Here is a 7,048-nt window from a genome sequence, read left to right as displayed (position 1 = left end):
ACAAAGTATACACAGAGTGGATTCAAGGGTTTTTAATACGTATTTGGTTTAAGACGGCCTTCTCCGATGTGGTGCCCCCCGGATTTTTCAGATCACATCTTGCCCACACTGGCTGGGGCTGATCAGAATTGGAGTCCGTCCACACGTTGGGAGGGGGGCGGGCTCTGGTTCCTCACCCTGCTTCTATAGAAGGAAAGCAGCAACCAAACTCCTGAATATTAGAACACAGCCAGCACATCTCCGTAAGGCTACAGCTCTCGCCATGAGGACTACAAACCTGACTTTTAACAAATTCAAATTTGAAAGTTGATTGGATACCTAAAAACCGGACACTGGGTTCCAAACACAGCAACCCCTGTTTCCTTCTGGCTTCTCATTCAAGGAACAACCAACCACTCAACCAGCCATGATTCGCCTGGCACTAGCTTTGCTAGCAAATTAGGGCACATTCCTAAGCTATGCTAGCTGGGGAATGCTGGGAGCTGTGGGAGTTTTTTCTTTCTAAACCTGCATAGGATTGCGTTGTTAACAATACCAGCTGGCTGCAGTGGCTTTACCAGCATCTGCATCACTGGTTTGTAGCTATGGTTCAGTTTTAGCCAATTTTAGTCCATTCTTTATTCCTGGTTTTTAACTGGGAAGCTTTTCTGAGCCGCCTTGCAGGCTATTCCACTGGTCATTTAAAATAAATACATACGTTATTACAAAATACATACGTTACAAAATACATATTACGTACGTACGTAAATACGTATTACAAAATACAAAATTTTTATTAAAATACGTATTACAAAATACATACGTTATTACAAAATAAATACATACGTTATTACATAAATACATACGTTATTTGATTTGTACCCTGCCTTTCTAGCAAGAAAACAGCACACAAGGCTCTCACTGAGCTAGAACCAAGGGGTGGAAATTGCAGGGAAGTGAAACATTAGGAGAAACCAGCAGGTGGTAGGCTCTCCTTCACTGGAGGTGTTTAAGCTGGACAGCCATTGGTAAGGGATGCGTTAAACTGGACTCTTGCACTGAGCAAAGGGGTGGATTAGATGATCTCTGAGGACCCTTCCAACTCTATGATTGCAGGTTGATTGCAAAGATCTCTGGTGTTTTGCTTGGGAACTGCCTTGAAGCTGGGTTAAAGCTAGAGAGGAGGTGGGGGCTGCCCCTCCTTAAGCGAGCCATCAGGTTTTTCTCTGCTTTATTTATTTTATTTTATTTATTTCATTTCTATACCGCCCAATAGCTGAAGCTCTCTGGACAGTTCACAAAAATTAAAACCAAACAACACATAATAAAACAATTTAAAATATATAGAACATTAAAACCACAATATAACAATACAACCACAATAAAACCTAGCAGCTGTGCAGGAGTTTAAAATACAGATTTATAACAGCAAAGCTAAAAATTTAGAAAGCTAAAAGGCTAAAATGCCTGGGAAAATAGAAAGGTCTTCACCTGGCGCCGAAAGGAATACAATGTAGGTGCCAGGCGAACCTCACTAGGGAGCTCATTCCAGAGCCGGGGTGCCACAGCAGAAAAAGCCCTCCTCCTGGTAGACACCCGCCTCACTTCCTTTGGCAGGGGCTCACGGAGGAGGGCCGCTGAGGATGATCTTAAGGTCCGGGCAGGCACATATGGGGGGAGGCGATCCTTCAGGTAACCTGGCCCCAAGCCGTTCAGGGCTTTGAATGTTAACACCAGCACTTTGAATCGGGCCCGGAAATGGACTGGCAGCCAGCGCAGCTGGAAAAGTACTGGCGTAATATGAGCTCGCAGGCCAGTCCCTGTTAACAATCTTGCTGCCCTATTTTGGACCAGCTGAAGTTTCCGGACCGTTTTCAAAGGCAGCCCCACGTATAACGCATTGCAGTAATCCAGACGAGAAGTTATCAGAGCATGGATAACTGTAGCTAGGCTATCTTTGTCCAGAGAAGGGCGCAGTTGGTATACCAGCCTAAGCTGATAAAAAGTGCTCCGTGCCACTGAGTTCACCTGTGCCTCAAGTGACAGTTCTGGATCCAGGAGCACCCCCAAACTACGAACCTGATCCTTTAGGGGGAGTGCAGCCCCCTCCAGAACAGGTTGAATATTGCCTAGCCGGGCAGACGAACCACCCACTAACAGCACCTCCGTCTCGTCTGGATTGAGTTTCAGGTTATTGGCCCTCATCCAGTCCATTACCGTGCCCAGGCCCTGATTCAGAACAGCCACTGCCTCACCTGGGTTTGGTGAGAAAGAGAGGCAGAGCTGGGTGTCATCCGCATATTGATGGCACCTCAGCCCACCCCTCCGGATAACCTCCCCCAGCGGTTTCATGTAGATGTTGAACAGCATAGGGGACAAAATACAGCCCTGTGGAACCCCACGGCACAATTGCCATGGCACAGAGCAATAATCCCCCAGCACCACCTTCTGGAATTGGCCATCCAAGTAGGAGCAGAGACACTGCAGTGCAGTGCCTCCAACTCCCAACCCAGACAACCTATCCAGAAGGATACCGTGGTCGATGGTATCGAAAGCTGCTGAGAGGTCCAGGAGAATCAACAGGGTCGCACTCCCCCTGTCCCTCTCTCGGCAGAGGTCATCCCACAGGGCGACCAAGGCAGTTTCTGCTCCAAAACCAGGCCTGAAGCCCGATTGAAATGGATCTAGATAATCCGTTTCATTCAAGAGTGCCTGGAGCTGTCCTACAACCACCCGCTCAAGCACCTTGCCCAGGAATGGGATGTTGGCCACTGGCCTATAATTGTTAGCATCCTCTGGGTCCAGGTCAGGCTTTTTCAGGAGTGGTCTAATTACTGCCTCTTTTAAAGCAGCAGGCACCACTCCCTCTCTCAAGGAGGAATTTACAACCTCCTGGACCCAGCCGGACAACCCCTCCTTGTTTGATGTAAGAAGCCATGAAGGGCAAGGGTCAAGCACACAAGTGGTCGATCGGACTTGGCCAAGCACCTTGTCCGCATCCTCAGGCCTCAGTAACTGAAACCCATCCAATAAAACTGGACCAGACGGTGCTCTGAACGCCTCTACCAATGGAACTGCATTAATGGTGGTGTCCAATTCATGACGAATCTGAGCGACTTTATCCTCAAAGTGCCGTGCAAACTCGTCACAGCGTGCTACCGAGGGTTCCACCGTCTCTCTCCCTGGCCCAGAATGTATGAGGCCGCGAACCACTCGGAAAATCTCCACTGGACGACATTGAGAAGATGCAATGCTGGTGGAAAAGAACTGTCTCTTCTCCACCCTCACTGCCACAGAGTAGGCTCGATACTGGGCTCTTACCTGTGTTCGGTCAGACTCAGCACGAGTTTTCCTCCACCTGCGTTCTAGCAGTCTCCCCTCTTGCTTCGTTGCCCTCAGCTCAGGTGTATACCAAGGAGCTGGCCGGGCTCTGCTCAGAGGGAGAGGGTGCTTGGGCGCGATCGTGTCAACCGCCCGAGTCATCTCTGCATTCCGCAGAGCGACCTGGGCTTCGACAGGCGCACCAGCCATACCAGCAGGAAAATCCCCCAGAGCCCTCTGGAATCCATCGGAATCCATTAATCTCCGGGGGCCGACCGTTTTAATAGGTCCCCCACCCTTGCAGAGGGGAAAGGCCGCCAGGAGTCTAAACCTCAGCAGGAAGTGATCTGCTTTGGGACCCATTCCCCCAGTCCCCAGGGAGCAACCCTGAGTCACTGTTTGCATAGACTTTGTGGATTCAGGAGATTAAAAAGAAATAGAATCGTGCATTGGAGCAAATAACTAGGCAACCAGGAGGTGGAGGAAAGGGGACTGATTGGATTCTCAGCTACACTGCTGGAAGGCCCAGGAATTGGGAAAATATTTTATTTGTGGGGATGGGTGTACCAAAATAATGGCACTCAGAGCCCCAAAGATCCACTGCCTGCAGAAGAATCCCCACTCATTTGACGGTCAGTACTGCCTCGGTGTTCCACGGCACAAAACGGGGCCAAACTTCAGCCAGGATCGACACCAAAAGAGGCTGTCAAGAGGGCAGCAGGTGGCTCTGAAAAGGAGGAGACAAGCCCCTTATCAAACTTGCTCCCCACAGGATGTACAGCTGGACCCTTTGGGCCCAGTACTCAGAAAAACTTGCCTTTTAAACCCACCTGTTTAAATTCATTTATTCATTTGTTTCACTTGTATTTCGCCTTTCCACCAAAAAATGGTGTTCAGGCAGCTTTACATCGATGCACCTGCCGGATGTGCTGCTGCTAAATGGTTTTACTGGTTGGAAAGGGTTTTTATCCCAGTTTATATTTTAATAGCTTAGTGTGTCAGTGGGGGTTGTTTTGTCATACTTTTAAAGATCAGTCATGCGATAGTATTAATAAATGGCTCTGCATTTTATTTTAAAGAATTATTAATAATGTCTTATTAGTTGTGCAGAATGGTTCTGAATAAAGGGCTGATTTACACAGGAAGCTGCCTTTTAAGCAGTCAGGCCCTGGGTCCATCTAGGGCAGCATCGCTTCAGACCCTTATCACCCCACAGGCAGAAAACCTCACATACTTGCCAACATTTTACAGGCTGTCTTCACTGTTGGGAGCTGGGTAGAAAAAGCAGCTGGGAAGTATGGGTGGGGTAAGGCTTATCTTGAAAGAGCGGACAGCACGGTCCTAGCAACAGATCAGGGCCCAGTCATCAAAGGCAGCACGCTCCAGCAACCTGGAGCAACCTGTCCTGCTGAAAGGACGGGAAACAGTTCATGGAAACTGCCTCTCTGAGAGCTGCAATTTATGACTTCACAGAGTCTGCTTTTTCCCTTGCTTAAGTGCCATTTGCCTATTTTCCCACCCAACTGCGGCTTGTCACTTTGTCTGAACCCGGGCAGCATGGCTTGTGGGAGGGGGAAACAACCCTCAAATAACCCAACAACAGGCCACGGTGCCCAGCACGCCCCACGGCTTAAACAAGTCACTGTGGCTTGTTTAAGCTATGGTGACAGTGTGAACCAGGTCACTTTTATGCAACATCTAGCCTGCTGAAGAGATCCAGCACTCTAGAAAGCTTGCTCACACATTTTGTGACCTTTGGGGTGGTCCTCAATGCGTATTGCCTGATCACGGATATTTTGGCATCTGTGCTATAAGCTGAGGAGGCTTGTTTTGTTTTAGGCGCCACACCAAGGAGCAGGAAAGTAACAACAGAACCAGATAAACATACAACAGAAGACAAAACACTTGCAAAATGAAGCGAGACAAAACCTCAACAGATATCTGGAAACACAACCCACAGCAGGACTTGCTATATCTATTCTTCTCCATCTTTTGTAACTGCAAGAACAAAGCGGGGAAAGATATCCAATCCTTTTACTTTTAAAAGAAATTAACCATACTCTTCCGATTTGCAAAGAGAAGATATTTAATAGTGTTTGTTTGAAGCAGCAAATTCTGAGGACACAGAGAAGTTTCTCTCTTGCAATTTAAAAACTATTTAAAGTCACAGGAGACAAAAATAAAATAATATTTTTTTTAAAATCCCAACCTGTTTCATCGAGAAGGGAGGTAAACTCACGCTGGGTCCCTGGTTGTGAGACACCAATTCTCCAGTGCATTCAGCCATTGCAATACAGGAAAGAAAAGAAAACATCTGCCTTTTAGTCAACTTGTTGCAATGCAACATAGATAGATGATAGATAGATAGACAGACAGACAGACAGACAGACAGACAGATATAGAGATATATAGATAAAATATACATATATTCAAAGAAGTTGGGAGAAAACTACTTTTGCATATGAAATAAACACACACTTCCCCTCTGCAACCGACTTCTAGGAGCTGTAGTTTGCATTGCTCCATCATTCAGTCTACCAAAGCTACAGCTTGAGATAATCTGGACTACAAATCCCAGAAGGCACTGGGCTCCTGTGAAGATGGAGCTTGCAGAGCAGAAGGGGCATTGCCTGTTTTGCACAGCGCCACATGACTGCAACAAGGAAAGGACTTGGGGAGGGGTCCCCCCACAACCCACACACACACACACACACAGTTAGGGCTGTTTCACGTGTGGCAAAGCAGTCAACCCAGGTTTACAATCAACTCTGATGTGCCTACCTCCTGTATAAGATCCAATGGTTTTCAAACACCTGTTTTGTTGTATTCATATTTTACATTTATTATTATACACCTAAACAAGGATCCCCCTTTGTGGATCACTGCCTTGCTGTGGCGAAGGGGCTTGCGTAACTCAGTGAAGCCATAAGCTATGCCGTGCAGGGCCACCCAAGACGGACAGGTCATGGCGGAGAGTTCTGACAAAATGTGGTCCACTGGAGAAGGAAATGGCAACCCACTCCAGTATTCCTGCCAAGAAAACCCCACGGAGCGTATCACAAGGCTACAAGAGATGACGCCGGAAGATGAGCCCCTCAGGTCGGAAGGTGGCCAATATCCTACTGGGGGAGAGCAGAGGGGATTTCCAAGTAGCGCCAGAAAGAGTGAAGCGGCTGGGCCAAAGCCAAAAGGACACTCAGCTGTGGATGTGTCTGGTGGTGAAAAGAAAATCCGATGCTGTAAAGAACAATATTGTTTAGGAACCTGGAATGTCAGATCAATGAATCAAGGTAAGCTGGAGGTGGTCAAACAGGAGATGGCAAGATTGAACATCGACACCTTGGGAATCAGCGAACTAAAATGGACAGGCATGGGCGAATTTAATTCAGGTGACCATCATATCTACTACTGTGGGCAAGAATCCCTTAGAAGAAATGGAGTAGCACTCATAGTCAACAAAAGGGTGGGAAAAGCAGTCCTGGGGTACAATCTCACAAACGATAGAAAGATCTCAGTACGAATCCAAGGCAAACCATTCAACATCACAGTAATTCAAGTCTATGCCCCAACCACTGAGGCCGAAGAAGCTGAGGTTGGTCGGTTCTATGAAGACCTACAACACCTTCTAGAACTAACACCAAAAAAAGATGTCCTCTTCATCATAGGGGATTGGAATGCTAAAGTAGGAAGTCAAGAAATCACCGGGATAACAGGCAAGCGTGTCCTTGGTGTACAAAATGAAGCAGGA

The sequence above is a fragment of the Heloderma suspectum genome, chromosome Z (genome assembly GCF_057233095.1).
Source record: "Heloderma suspectum isolate Gila_16-S chromosome Z, 16-S_ref, whole genome shotgun sequence".
Classification (NCBI taxonomy): Eukaryota; Metazoa; Chordata; class Lepidosauria; order Squamata; family Helodermatidae; genus Heloderma; species Heloderma suspectum.
The sequence above is the reverse complement of the archived record's forward strand: the minus strand, read 5'-3'. Positions refer to the sequence as shown.